General features: G+C 32.5%; 9 non-coding genes across 9 annotated transcripts; all 9 read right to left on the reverse strand.

The window, feature by feature from the left end:
- Positions 1 to 37: 37 nt before the first annotated feature.
- Positions 38 to 111, reverse strand: TRNAI-AAU (transfer RNA isoleucine (anticodon AAU)). Its single transcript has one exon. It is a non-coding gene; the product is annotated as a tRNA-Ile (tRNA).
- Positions 112 to 1,700: 1,589 nt separating this feature from the next.
- Positions 1,701 to 1,774, reverse strand: TRNAF-AAA (transfer RNA phenylalanine (anticodon AAA)). Its single transcript has one exon. It is a non-coding gene; the product is annotated as a tRNA-Phe (tRNA).
- Positions 1,775 to 3,365: 1,591 nt separating this feature from the next.
- TRNAI-AAU (transfer RNA isoleucine (anticodon AAU)) lies at positions 3,366 to 3,439 on the reverse strand. Its single transcript has one exon. It is a non-coding gene; the product is annotated as a tRNA-Ile (tRNA).
- Positions 3,440 to 5,027: 1,588 nt separating this feature from the next.
- TRNAI-AAU (transfer RNA isoleucine (anticodon AAU)) lies at positions 5,028 to 5,101 on the reverse strand. The gene has a single exon. It is a non-coding gene; the product is annotated as a tRNA-Ile (tRNA).
- Positions 5,102 to 6,689: 1,588 nt separating this feature from the next.
- TRNAF-AAA (transfer RNA phenylalanine (anticodon AAA)) lies at positions 6,690 to 6,763 on the reverse strand. Its single transcript has one exon. It is a non-coding gene; the product is annotated as a tRNA-Phe (tRNA).
- A 1,590-nt stretch (positions 6,764 to 8,353) lies between these two features.
- TRNAI-AAU (transfer RNA isoleucine (anticodon AAU)) lies at positions 8,354 to 8,427 on the reverse strand. Its single transcript has one exon. It is a non-coding gene; the product is annotated as a tRNA-Ile (tRNA).
- A 1,589-nt stretch (positions 8,428 to 10,016) lies between these two features.
- Positions 10,017 to 10,090, reverse strand: TRNAI-AAU (transfer RNA isoleucine (anticodon AAU)). Its single transcript has one exon. It is a non-coding gene; the product is annotated as a tRNA-Ile (tRNA).
- Positions 10,091 to 13,342: 3,252 nt separating this feature from the next.
- On the reverse strand, positions 13,343 to 13,416 carry TRNAI-AAU (transfer RNA isoleucine (anticodon AAU)). The gene has a single exon. It is a non-coding gene; the product is annotated as a tRNA-Ile (tRNA).
- A 1,589-nt stretch (positions 13,417 to 15,005) lies between these two features.
- TRNAI-AAU (transfer RNA isoleucine (anticodon AAU)) lies at positions 15,006 to 15,079 on the reverse strand. The gene has a single exon. It is a non-coding gene; the product is annotated as a tRNA-Ile (tRNA).
- Between the last annotated feature and the right edge of the window lie 27 nt (positions 15,080 to 15,106).

Below are 15,106 nucleotides of genomic sequence, written 5' to 3' on the forward strand. Positions count from 1 at the left end.
TGAGCTTATTCCATTCTTGTCCATCAAGAAAAGCAAATGGCCCATACGGGGATCGAACCTGTGACCTTGGCGTTATTAGCACCACACTCTAATCAACAGAGCTAACAGGCCACAGGTATTACTGCAAGCAAACACAAAACTGGCAAATGTACCTCAAAGCACAGATCATATTTTGTTTTTATAGCATTTCATTTTTTTAAAAAAAGCTTAAGACATAGAGTCACTTGAAGCATGGGTATCATAAAAATGCTCCAGTTTCTTTCCACATTACAAAATAAAAATAAATATTAGATAGGATAATAACAAAGATTAAGGCATCTAGTAATAGTATAAAAATAGACAATTTAGACTAGGAGTATATGCAAATCTAAGCAAAATCAATCTAAAAAATCTAATACACAATTTTTAATTGTAAATTTACAAATTGTTGAAAAAGATAATCCCAGGATGTAATCCATTATGTATTAAATTTAGTATGTTTTACCAAATTGTGTATGAATAACTTTTAACACAAAAAAATATATATTGGGGAAGTAGCTTAATGTGCCCATTGGAAATAAAGAATGCTAGCCCATTTTGGAATGCAAAGCTTAAGAAAAAACAAACTTCAATCCATAGGAAAGCACTTTTTATTCAGTCTACACTCTGTAATCATACTATAGCTTAATTTACAAATTGTGATGTCATTATCAGACTTAACTCACAAGAGACTTTCATCCTTGGTCTATAAAAAAGGCAGTCCTCTGTTATAAAGCTTGAAACAATTGTAAGTGGCTGATATGCAAATATGGAAATACAGAAAAACTGTCAATTCAATGCTAGGATAACATAAGGGGTGATGCTCCAACTAAAATTGGTCCTAGGCATTTAGGTTTCTAGTATCTATCTTCTTCTTTAAAAAATAGGTTACTTTTTATATATTATCATTGGGTTTGGACAAATATTCTACATAATACCTATTGCATCCCTGAGCTTATTAGAAACTTGAAATAATATATATAAAGTATTGAATTTATTTTCTTTGCATTTAAAAGATGAGCGCACTTCAGTAGATGCCATTGCTCAGGTGAGGGTTCCATGGTGTAATTGTTAGCACCCTGGACTTTGAATACAGTAATCTGAGTTCATATCTCGTGGGAGCTAACATTGTTTATTTTCCTTTTGTTCAAAGCTCCATTTTCATTCAATGTATGAGTATTGCAAATCTTCATTTAAAATTCATATAAATTCCATCATCTTCAGTGGTGTCCTTTGTTTAAACTCATTTTTAAACTTATCAAACCAGAAGTATGTCAAATATTTGGAAATAAGATAAGATGCAATAAGAATGCAGAGATCCATTACTTGTGCTCTGGTCTTTAGAAATTCTCCATTTTTTTTTACTTCAGTGTGCACTAATGAGAGGTGAGCACATATCTTCTTCTTCTTCTAGTAACACCTAGTGCCCTCTATGTTTGAGCAGCAATATAATAACTGATTAAATTGCCCTTGCATATCTTAGTTATGCCATATTGCTTGATTTGAGACAAAAGTCACTGAGCCATGTAGAGAAAAATCTTCATCAGCCAAAGGATGACACTCCCACTGGCTTCTGATATGTATTTGAAGAGATATTGTGATATATGTGTCTATGACGTTTTCAAGTATTCATGCACTCCACCGATGAGCTTATTCCATTCTTGTCCATCAAGAAAAGCAAATGGCCCATACGGGGATCTAACCTGTGACCTTGGCATTTTTAGCACCACACTCTAAACAACTGAGCTAACAGGCCACAGATATTACTGCAAGCAAACACAAAACTGGCAAATGTACCTCAAAGCACAGATCATATTTTGTTTTTATAGCATTTCATTTTTCAAAAAAAAAAGCTTAAGGCATAGAGTCACTTGAAGCATGGGTATCATAAAAATGCTCCAGTTTCTTTCCACATTACAAAATAAAAATAAATATTAGATAGGATAATAACAAAGATTAAGGCATCTAGTAATAGTATAAAAATAGACAATTTAGACTAGGAGTATATGCAAATCTAAGCAAAATCAATCTAAAAAATCTAATACACAATTTTTAATTGTAAATTTACAGATTGTTGAAAAAGATAATCCCAGGATGTAATCCATTATGTATTAAATTTAGTATGTTTTACCAAATTGTGTATGAATAACTTTTAACACAAAAAAATATATATTGGGGAAGTAGCTTAATGTGCCCATTGGAAATAAAGAATGCTAGCCCATTTTGGAATGCAAAGCTTAAGAAAATACAAACTTCAATCCATAGGAAAACACTTTTTATTCAGTCTACACTCTGTAATCATACTATAGCTTAATTTACAAATTGTGATGTCATTATCAGACTTAACTCACAAGAGACTTTCATCCTTGGTCTATAAAAAAGGCAGTCCTCTGTTATAAAGCTTGAAACAATTGTAAGTGACTGATATGCAAATATGGAAATACAGAAAAACTGTCAATTCAATGCTAGGATAACATAAGGGGTGATGCTCCAACTAAAATTGGTCCTAGGCATTTAGGTTTCTAGTATCTATCTTCTCCTTTAAAAAATAGGTTACTTTTTATATATTATCATTGGGTTTGGACAAATATTCTACATAATACCTATTGCATCCCTGAGCTTATTAGAAACTTGAAATAATATATATAAAGTATTGAATTTCTTTTCTTTGCATTGAAAAGATGAGCGCACTTCAGTAGATGCCATTGCTCAGGTGAGGGTTCCATGGTGTAATTGTTAGCACCCTGGACTTTGAATCTAGTAATCTGAGTACATATCTCGTGGGAGCTAACATTGTTTATTTTCCTTTTGTTCAAAGCTCCATTTTCATTCAATGTATGAGTATTGCAAATCTTCATTTAAAATTCATTTAAATTCCATCATCTACAGTGGTGTCCTTTGTTTAAACTCATTTTTAAACTTATCAAACCAGAAGTATGTCAAATATTTGGAAATAAGATAAGATGCAATAAGAATGCAGAGATCCATTACTTGTGCTCTGGTCTTTAGAAATTCTCCATTTTTTTTTACTTCAGTGTGCACTAATGAGAGGGGAGCACATATCTTCTTCTTCTTCTAGTAACACCTAGTGCCCTCTATGTTTGAGCAGCAATATAATAACTGATTAATTTGCCCTTGCATATCTTAGTTATGCCATATTGCTTGATTTGAGACAAAAGTCACTGAGCCATGTAGAGAAAAATCTTCATCAGCCAAAGGATGACACTCCCACTGGCTTCTGATATGTATTTGAAGAGATTTTGTGATATATGTGTCTATGATGTTTTCAAGTATTCATGCACTCCACCGATGAGCTTATTCCATTCTTGTCCATCAAGAAAAGCAAATGGCCCATACGGGGATCGAACCTGTGACCTTGGCGTTATTAGCACCACACTCTAATCAACTGAGCTAACAGGCCACAGATATTACTGCAAGCAAACACAAAATTGGCAAATGTACCTCAAAGCACAGATCATATTTTGTTTTTATAGCATTTCATTTTTAAAAAAAAGCTTAAGACATAGAGTCACTTGAAGCATGGGTATCATAAAAATGCTCCAGTTTCTTTCCACATTACAAAATAAAAATAAATATTAGATAGGATAATAACAAAGATTAAGGCATCTAGTAATAGTATAAAAATAGACAATTTAGACTAGGAGTATATGCAAATCTAAGCAAAATCAAACTAAAAAATCTAAAACACAATTTTTTATTGTAAATTTACAGATTGTTGAAAAAGATAATCCCAGGATGTAATCCATTATGTATTAAATTTAGTATGTTTTACCAAATTGTGTATGAATAACTTTTAACACAAAAAAATATATATTGGGGAAGTAGCTTAATGTGCCCATTGGAAATAAAGAATGCTAGCCCATTTTGGAATGCAAAGCTTAAGAAAATACAAACTTCAATCCATAGGAAAGCACTTTTTGTTCAGTCTACACTCTGTAATCATACTATAGCTTAATTTACAAATTGTGATGTCATTATCAGACTTAACTCACAAGAGACTTTCATCCTTGGTCTATAAAAAAGGCAGTCCTCTGTTATAAAGCTTGAAACAATTGTAAGTGGCTGATATGCAAATATGGAAATACAGAAAAACTGTCAATTCAATGCTAGGATAACATAAGGGGTGATGCTCCAACTAAAATTGATCCTAGGCATTTAGGTTTCTAGTATCTATCTTCTCCTTTAAAAAATAGGTTACTTTTTATATATTATCATTGGGTTTGGACAAATATTCTACATAATACCTATTGCATCCCTGAGCTTATTAGAAACTTGAAATAATATATATAAAGTATTGAATTTCTTTTCTTTGCATTTAAAAGATGAGCGCACTTCAGTAGATGCCATTGCTCAGGTGAGGGTTCCATGGTGTAATTGTTAGCACCCTGGACTTTGAATCTAGTAATCTGAGTTCATATCTCGTGGGAGCTAACATTGTTTATTTTCCTTTTGTTCAAAGCTCCATTTTCATTCAATGTATGAGTATTGCAAATCTTCATTTAAAATTCATTTAAATTCCATCATCTTCAGTGGTGTCCTTTGTTTAAACTCATTTTTAAACTTATCAAACCAGAAGTATGTCAAATATTTGGAAATAAGATAAGATGCAATAAGAATGCAGAGATCCATTACTTGTGCTCTGGTCTTTAGAAATTCTCCATTTTTTTTTACTTCAGTGTGCACTAATGAGAGGGGAGCACATATCTTCTTCTTCTTCTAGTAACACCTAGTGCCCTCTATGTTTGAGCAGCAATATAATAACTGATTAATTTGCCCTTGCATATCTTAGTTATGCCATATTGCTTGATTTGAGACAAAAGTCACTGAGCCATGTAGAGAAAAATCTTCATCAGTCAAAGGATGACACTCCCACTGGCTTCTGATATGTATTTGAAGAGATTTTGTGATATATGTGTCTATAATGTTTTCAAGTATTCATGCACTCCACCGATGAGCTTATTCCATTCTTGTCCATCAAGAAAAGCAAATGGCCCATACGGGGATCGAACCTGTGACCTTGGCGTTATTAGCACCACACTCTAATCAACAGAGCTAACAGGCCACAGGTATTACTGCAAGCAAACACAAAACTGGCAAATGTACCTCAAAGCACAGATCATATTTTGTTTTTATAGCATTTCATTTTTTTAAAAAAAGCTTAAGACATAGAGTCACTTGAAGCATGGGTATCATAAAAATGCTCCAGTTTCTTTCCACATTACAAAATAAAAATAAATATTAGATAGGATAATAACAAAGATTAAGGCATCTAGTAATAGTATAAAAATAGACAATTTAGACTAGGAGTATATGCAAATCTAAGCAAAATCAATCTAAAAAATCTAATACACAATTTTTAATTGTAAATTTACAAATTGTTGAAAAAGATAATCCCAGGATGTAATCCATTATGTATTAAATTTAGTATGTTTTACCAAATTGTGTATGAATAACTTTTAACACAAAAAAATATATATTGGGGAAGTAGCTTAATGTGCCCATTGGAAATAAAGAATGCTAGCCCATTTTGGAATGCAAAGCTTAAGAAAAAACAAAATTCAATCCATAGGAAAGCACTTTTTATTCAGTCTACACTCTGTAATCATACTATAGCTTAATTTACAAATTGTGATGTCATTATCAGACTTAACACACAAGAGACATTCATCCTTGGTCTATAAAAAAGGCAGTCCTCTGTTATAAAGCTTGAAACAATTGTAAGTGGCTGATATGCAAATATGGAAATACAGAAAAACTGTCAATTCAATGCTAGGATAACATAAGGGGTGATGCTCCAACTAAAATTGGTCCTAGGCATTTAGGTTTCTAGTATCTATCTTCTCCTTTAAAAATAGGTTACTTTTTATATATTATCATTGGGTTTGGACAAATATTCTACATAATACCTATTGCATCCCTGAGCTTATTAGAAACTTGAAATAATATATATAAAGTATTGAATTTCTTTTCTTTGCATTTAAAAGATGAGCGCACTTCAGTAGATGCCATTGCTCAGGTGAGGGTTCCATGGTGTAATTGTTAGCACCCTGGACTTTGAATCTAGTAATCTGAGTTCATATCTCGTGGGAGCTAACATTGTTTATTTTCCTTTTGTTCAAAGCTCCATTTTCATTCAATGTATGAGTATTGCAAATCTTCATTTAAAATTCATTTAAATTCCATCATCTTCAGTGGTGTCCTTTGTTTAAACTCATTTTTAAACTTATCAAACCAGAAGTATGTCAAATATTTGTAAATAAGATAAGATGCAATAAGAATGCAGAGATCCATTACTTGTGCTCTGGTCTTTAGAAATTCTCCATTTTTTTTTACTTCAGTGTGCACTAATGAGAGGGGAGCACATATCTTCTTCTTCTTCTAGTAACACCTAGTGCCCTCTATGTTTGAGCAGCAATATAATAACTGATTAATTTGCCCTTGCATATCTTAGTTATGCCATATTGCTTGATTTGAGACAAAAGTCACTGAGCCATGTAGAGAAAAATCTTCATCAGCCAAAGGATGACACTCCCACTGGCTTCTGATATGTATTTGAAGAGATATTGTGATATATGTGTCTATTACGTTTTCAAGTATTCATGCACTCCACCGATGAGCTTATTCCATTCTTGTCCATCAAGAAAAGCAAATGGCCCATACGGGGATCTAACCTGTGACCTTGGCGTTTTTAGCACCATACTCTAAACAACTGAGCTAACAGGCCACAGATATTACTGCAAGCAAACACAAAACTGGCAAATGTACCTCAAAGCACAGATCATATTTTGTTTTTATAGCATTTCATTTTTCAAAAAAAAAAGCTTAAGCCATAGAGTCACTTGAAGCATGGGTATCATAAAAATGCTCCAGTTTCTTTCCACATTACAAAATAAAAATAAATATTAGATAGGATAATAACAAAGATTAAGGCATCTAGTAATAGTATAAAAATAGACAATTTAGACTAGGAGTATATGCAAATCTAAGCAAAATCAATCTAAAAAATCTAATACACAATTTTTAATTGTAAATTTACAGATTGTTGAAAAAGATAATCCCAGGATGTAATCCATTATGTATTAAATTTAGTATGTTTTACCAAATTGTGTATGAATAACTTTTAACACAAAAAAATATATATTGGGGAAGTAGCTTAATGTGCCCATTGGAAATAAAGAATGCTAGCCCATTTTGGAATGCAAAGCTTAAGAAAATACAAACTTCAATCCATAGGAAAACACTTTTTGTTCAGTCTACACTCTGTAATCATACTATAGCTTAATTTACAAATTGTGATGTCATTATCAGACTTAACTCACAAGAGACTTTCATCCTTGGTCTATAAAAAAGGCAGTCCTCTGTTATAAAGCTTGAAACAATTGTAAGTGGCTGATATGCAAATATGGAAATACAGAAAAACTGTCAATTCAATGCTAGGATAACATAAGGGGTGATGCTCCAACTAAAATTGGTCCTAGGCATTTAGGTTTCTAGTATCTATCTTCTCCTTTAAAAAATAGGTTACTTTTTATATATTATCATTGGGTTTGGACAAATATTCTACATAATACCTATTGCATCCCTGAGCTTATTAGAAACTTGAAATAATATATATAAAGTATTGAATTTCTTTTCTTTGCATTTAAAAGATGAGCGCACTTCAGTAGATGCCATTGCTCAGGTGAGGGTTCCATGGTGTAATTGTTAGCACCCTGGACTTTGAATCTAGTAATCTGAGTACATATCTCGTGGGAGCTAACATTGTTTATTTTCCTTTTGTTCAAAGCTCCATTTTCATTCAATGTATGAGTATTGCAAATCTTCATTTAAAATTCATTTAAATTCCATCATCTTCAGTGGTGTCCTTTGTTTAAACTCATTTTTAAACTTATCAAACCAGAAGTATGTCAAATATTTGGAAATAAGATAAGATGCAATAAGAATGCAGAGATCCATTACTTGTGCTCTGGTCTTTAGAAATTCTCCATTTTTTTTACTTCAGTGTGCACTAATGAGAGGGGAGCACATATCTTCTTCTTCTTCTAGTAACACCTAGTGCCCTCTATGTTTGAGCAGCAATATAATAACTGATTAATTTGCCCTTGCATATCTTAGTTATGCCATATTGCTTGATTTGAGACAAAAGTCACTGAGCCATGTAGAGAAAAATCTTCATCAGCCAAAGGATGACACTCCCACTGGCTTCTGATATGTATTTGAAGAGATTTTGTGATATATGTGTCTATGATGTTTTCAAGTATTCATGCACTCCACCGATGAGCTTATTCCATTCTTGTCCATCAAGAAAAGCAAATGGTCCATACGGGGATCGAACCTGTGACCTTGGCGTTATTAGCACCACACTCTAATCAACTGAGCTAACAGGCCACAGATATTACTGCAAGCAAACACAAAACTGGCAAATGTACCTCAAAGCACAGATCATATTTTGTTTTTATAGCATTTCATTTTTAAAAAAAAAGCTTAAGACATAGAGTCACTTGAAGCATGGGTATCATAAAAATGCTCCAGTTTCTTTCCACATTACAAAATAAAAATAAATATTAGATAGGATAATAACAAAGATTAAGGCATCTAGTAATAGTATAAAAATAGACAATTTAGACAAGGAGTATATGCAAATCTAAGCAAAATCAATCTAAAAAATCGAATACACAATTTTTAATTGTAAATTTACAAATTGTTGAAAAAGATAATCCCAGGATGTAATCCATTATGTATTAAATTTAGTATGTTTTACCAAATTTTGTATGAATAACTTTTAACACAAAAAAATATATATTGGGGAAGTAGCTTAATGTGCCCATTGGAAATAAAGAATGCTAGCCCATTTTGGAATGCAAAGCTTAAGAAAATACAAACTTCAATCCATAGGAAAGCACTTTTTATTCAGTCTACACTCTGTAATCATACTATAGCTTAATTTACAAATTGTGATGTCATTATCAGACTTAACTCACAAGAGACTTTCATCCTTGGTCTATAAAAAAGGCAGTCCTCTGTTATAAAGCTTGAAACAATTGTAAGTGGCTGATATGCAAATATGGAAATACAGAAAAACTGTCAATTCAATGCTAGGATAACATAAGGGGTGATGCTCCAACTAAAATTGGTCCTAGGCATTTAGGTTTCTAGTATCTATCTTCTCCTTTAAAAAATAGGTTACTTTTTATATATTATCATTGGGTTTGTACAAATATTCTACATAATACCTATTGCATCCCTGAGCTTATTAGAAACTTGAAATAATATATATAAAGTATTGAATTTCTTTTCTTTGCATTTAAAAGATGAGTGCACTTCAGTAGATGCCATTGCTCAGGTGAGGGTTCCATGGTGTAATTGTTAGCACCCTGGACTTTGAATCTAGTAATCTGAGTTCATATCTCGTGGGAGCTAACATTGTTTATTTTCCTTTTGTTCAAAGCTCCATTTTCATTCAATGTATGAGTATTGCAAATCTTCATTTAAAATTCATTTAAATTCCATCATCTTCAGTGGTGTCCTTTGTTTAAACTCATTTTTAAACTTATCAAACCAGAAGTATGTCAAATATTTGGAAATAAGATAAGATGCAATAAGAATGCAGAGATCCATTACTTGTGCTCTGGTCTTTAGAAATTCTTCATTTTTTTTTACTTCAGTGTGCACTAATGAGAGGGGAGCACATATCTTCTTTTTCTTCTAGTAACACCTAGTGCCCTCTATGTTTGAGCAGCAATATAATAACTGATTAATTTGCCCTTGCATATCTTAGTTATGCCATATTGCTTGATTTGAGACAAAAGTCACTGAGCCATGTAGAGAAAAATCTTCATCAGCCAAAGTATGACACTCCCACTGGCTTCTGATATGTATTTGAAGAGATTTTGTGATATATGTGTCTATGATGTTTTCAAGTATTCATGCACTCCACCGATGAGCTTATTCCATTCTTGTCCATCAAGAAAAGCAAATGGCCCATACGGGGATCGAACCTGTGACCTTGGCGTTATTAGCACCACACTCTAATCAACTGAGCTAACAGGCCACAGATATTACTGCAAGCAAACACAAAACTGGCAAATGTACCTCAAAGCACAGATCATATTTTGTTTTTATAGCATTTCATTTTTAAAAAAAAGCTTAAGACATAGAGTCACTTGAAGCATGGGTATCATAAAAATGCTCCAGTTTCTTTCCACATTACAAAATAAAAATAAATATTAGATAGGATAATAACAAAGATTAAGGCATCTAGTAATAGTATAAAAATAGACAATTTAGACTAGGAGTATATGCAAATCTAAGCAAAATCAAACTAAAAAATCTAAAACACAATTTTTTATTGTAAATTTACAGATTGTTGAAAAAGATAATCCCAGGATGTAATCCATTATGTATTAAATTTAGTATGTTTTACCAAATTGTGTATGAATAACTTTTAACACAAAAAAATATATATTGGGGAAGTGGCTTAATGTGCCCATTGGAAATAAAGAATGCTAGCCCATTTTGGAATGCAAAGCTTAAGAAAATACAAACTTCAATCCATAGGAAAGCACTTTTTGTTCAGTCTACACTCTGTAATCATACTATAGCTTAATTTACAAATTGTGATGTCATTATCAGACTTAACTCACAAGAGACTTTCATCCTTGGTCTATAAAAAAGGCAGTCCTCTGTTATAAAGCTTGAAACAATTGTAAGTGGCTGATATGCAAATATGGAAATACAGAAAAACTGTCAATTCAATGCTAGGATAACATAAGGGGTGATGCTCCAACTAAAATTGGTCCTAGGCATTTAGGTTTCTAGTATCTATCTTCTCCTTTAAAAAATAGGTTACTTTTTATATATTATCATTGGGTTTGGACAAATATTCTACATAATACCTATTGCATCCCTGAGCTTATTAGAAACTTGAAATAATATATATAAAGTATTGAATTTCTTTTCTTTGCATTTAAAAGATGAGCGCACTTCAGTAGATGCCATTGCTCAGGTGAGGGTTTCATGGTGTAATTGTTAGCACCCTGGACTTTGAATACAGTAATCTGAGTTCATATCTCGTGGGAGCTAACATTGTTTATTTTCCTTTTGTTCAAAGCTCCATTTTCATTCAATGTATGAGTATTGCAAATCTTCATTTAAAATTCATATAAATTCCATCATCTTCAGTGGTGTCCTTTGTTTAAACTCATTTTTAAACTTATCAAACCAGAAGTATGTCAAATATTTGGAAATAAGATAAGATGCAATAAGAATGCAGAGATCCATTACTTGTGCTCTGGTCTTTAGAAATTCTCCATTTTTTTTTACTTCAGTGTGCACTAATGAGAGGTGAGCACATATCTTCTTCTTCTTCTAGTAACACCTAGTGCCCTCTATGTTTGAGCAGCAATATAATAACTGATTAAATTGCCCTTGCATATCTTAGTTATGCCATATTGCTTGATTTGAGACAAAAGTCACTGAGCCATGTAGAGAAAAATCTTCATCAGCCAAAGGATGACACTCCCACTGGCTTCTGATATGTATTTGAAGAGATATTGTGATATATGTGTCTATGATGTTTTCAAGTATTCATGCACTCCACCGATGAGCTTATTCCATTCTTGTCCATCAAGAAAAGCAAATGGTCCATACGGGGATCGAACCTGTGACCTTGGCGTTTTTAGCACCACACTCTAAAAAACTGAGATAACAGGCCACAGATATTACTGCAAGCAAACACAAAACTGGCAAATGTACCTCAAAGCACAGATCATATTTTGTTTTTATAGCATTTCATTTTTCAAAAAAAAAAGCTTAAGCCATAGAGTCACTTGAAGCATGGGTATCATAAAAATGCTCCAGTTTCTTTCCACATTACAAAATAAAAATAAATATTAGATAGGATAATAACAAAGATTAAGGCATCTAGTAATAGTATAAAAATAGACAATTTAGACTAGGAGTATATGCAAATCTAAACAAAATCAATCTAAAAAATCTAATACACAATTTTTAATTGTAAATTTACAGATTGTTGAAAAAGATAATCCCAGGATGTAATCCATTATGTATTAAATTTAGTATGTTTTACCAAATTGTGTATGAATAACTTTTAACACAAAAAAATATATATTGGGGAAGTAGTTTAATGTGCCCATTGGAAATAAAGAATGCTAGCCCATTTTGGAATGCAAAGCTTAAGAAAATACAAACTTCAATCCATAGGAAAACACTTTTTATTCAGTCTACACTCTGTAATCATACTATAGCTTAATTTACAAATTGTGATGTCATTATCAGACTTAACTCACAAGAGACTTTCATCCTTGGTCTATAAAAAAGGCAGTCCTCTGTTATAAAGCTTGAAACAATTGTAAGTGGCTGATATGCAAATATGGAAATACAGAAAAACTGTCAAATCAATGCTAGGATAACATAAGGGGTGATGCTCCAACTAAAATTGGTCCTAGGCATTTAGGTTTCTAGTATCTATCTTCTCCTTTAAAAAATAGGTTACTTTTTATATATTATCATTGGGTTTGGACAAATATTCTACATAATACCTATTGCATCCCTGAGCTTATTAGAAACTTGAAATAATATATATAAAGTATTGAATTTCTTTTCTTTGCATTTAAAAGATGAGCGCACTTCAGTAGATGCCATTGCTCAGGTGAGGGTTCCATGGTGTAATTGTTAGCACCCTGGACTTTGAATCTAGTAATCTGAGTTCATATCTCGTGGGAGCTAACATTGTTTATTTTCCTTTTGTTCAAAGCTCCATTTTCATTCAATGTATGAGTATTGCAAATCTTCATTTAAAATTCATTTAAATTCCATCATCTTCAGTGGTGTCCTTTGTTTAAACTCATTTTTAAACTTATCAAACCAGAAGTATGTCAAATATTTGGAAATAAGATAAGATGCAATAAGAATGCAGAGATCCATTACTTGTGCTCTGGTCTTTAGAAATTCTTCATTTTTTTTACTTCAGTGTGCACTAATGAGAGGGGAGCACATATCTTCTTCTTCTTCTAGTAACACCTAGTGCCCTCTATGTTTGAGCAGCAATATAATAACTGATTAATTTGCCCTTGCATATCTTAGTTATGCCATATTGCTTGATTTGAGACAAAAGTCACTGAGCCATGTAGAGAAAAATCTTCATCAGCCAAAGGATGACACTCACACTTGCTTCTGATATGTATTTGAAGAGATTTTGTGATATATGTGTCTATGATGTTTTCAAGTATTCATGCACTCCACCGATGAGCTTATTCCATTCTTGTCCATCAAGAAAAGCAAATGGCCCATACGGGGATCGAACCTGTGACCTTGGCGTTATTAGCACCACACTCTAATCAACTGAGCTAACAGGCCACAGTTATTACTGCAAGCAAACACAAAACTGGCAAATGTACCTCAAAGCACAGATCATATTTTGTTTTTAAAGCATTTCATTTTTTAAAAAAAAGCTTAAGACATAGAGTCACTTGAAGCATGGGTATCATAAAAATGCTCCAGTTTCTTTCCACATTACAAAATAAAAATAAATATTAGATAGGATAATAACAAAGATTAAGGCATCTAGTAATAGTATAAAAATAGACAATTTAGACTAGGAGTATATGCAAATCTAAGCAAAATCAATCTAAAAAATCGAATACACAATTTTTAATTGTAAATTTACAGATTGTTGAAAAAGATAATCCCAGGATGTAATCCATTATGTATTAAATTTAGTATGTTTTACCAAATTGTGTATGAATAACTTTTAACACAAAAAAATATATATTGGGGAAGTAGCTTAATGTGCCCATTGGAAATAAAGAATGCTAGCCCATTTTGGAATGCAAAGCTTAAGAAAATACAAACTTCAATCCATAGGAAAGCACTTTTTATTCAGTCTACACTCTGTAATCATACTATAGCTTAATTTACAAATTGTGATGTCATTATCAGACTTAACTCACAAGAGACTTTCATCCTTGGTCTATAAAAAAGGCAGTCCTCTGTTATAAAGCTTGAAACAATTGTAAGTGGCTGATATGCAAATATGGAAATACAGAAAAACTGTCAATTCAATGCTAGGATAACATAAGGGGTGATGCTCCAACTAAAATTGGTCCTAGGCATTTAGGTTTCTAGTATCTATCTTCTCCTTTAAAAAATAGGTTACTTTTTTATATATTATCATTGGGTTTGGACAAATATTCTACATAATACCTATTGCATCCCTGAGCTTATTAGAAACTTGAAATAATATATATAAAGTATTGAATTTCTTTTCTTTGCATTTAAAAGATGGGCGCACTTCAGTAGATGCCATTGCTCAGGTGAGGGTTCCATGGTGTAATTGTTAGCACCCTGGACTTTGAATCTAGTAATCTGAGTTCATATCTCGTGGGAGCTAACATTGTTTATTTTCCTTTTGTTCAAAGCTCCATTTTCATTCAATGTATGAGTATTGCAAATCTTCATTTAAAATTCATATAAATTCCATCATCTTCAGTGGTGTCCTTTGTTTAAACTCATTTTTAAACTTATCAAATCAGAAGTATGTCAAATATTTGGAAATAAGAAAAGATGCAATAAGAATGCAGAGATCCATTACTTGTGCTCTGGTCTTTAGAAATTCTCCATTTTTTTTACTTCAGTGTGCACTAATGAGAGGGGAGCGCATATCTTCTTCTTCTTCTAGTAACACCTAGTGCCCTCTATGTTAGAGCAGCAATATAATAACTGATTAATTTGCCCTTGCATATCTTAGTTTTGCCATATTGCTTGATTTGAGACAAAAGTCACTGAGCCATGTAGAGAAAAATCTTCATCAGCCAAAGGATGACACTCCCATTGGCTTCTGATATGTATTTGAAGAGATTTTGTGATATATGTGTTTATGATGTTTTCAAGTATTCATGCACTCCACCGATGAGCTTATTACATTCTTGTCCATCAAGAAAAGCAAATGGCCCATACGGGGATCGAACCCGTGACCTTGGCGTTATTAGCACCACGCTCTAACTAACTGAGCAAACCGGCCACAGATGCTGCTATGAGCAAACACAAA

The sequence above is a fragment of the Pseudophryne corroboree genome, chromosome 11 (genome assembly GCF_028390025.1).
Source record: "Pseudophryne corroboree isolate aPseCor3 chromosome 11, aPseCor3.hap2, whole genome shotgun sequence".
Lineage (NCBI taxonomy): Eukaryota > Metazoa > Chordata > Amphibia > Anura > Myobatrachidae > Pseudophryne > Pseudophryne corroboree.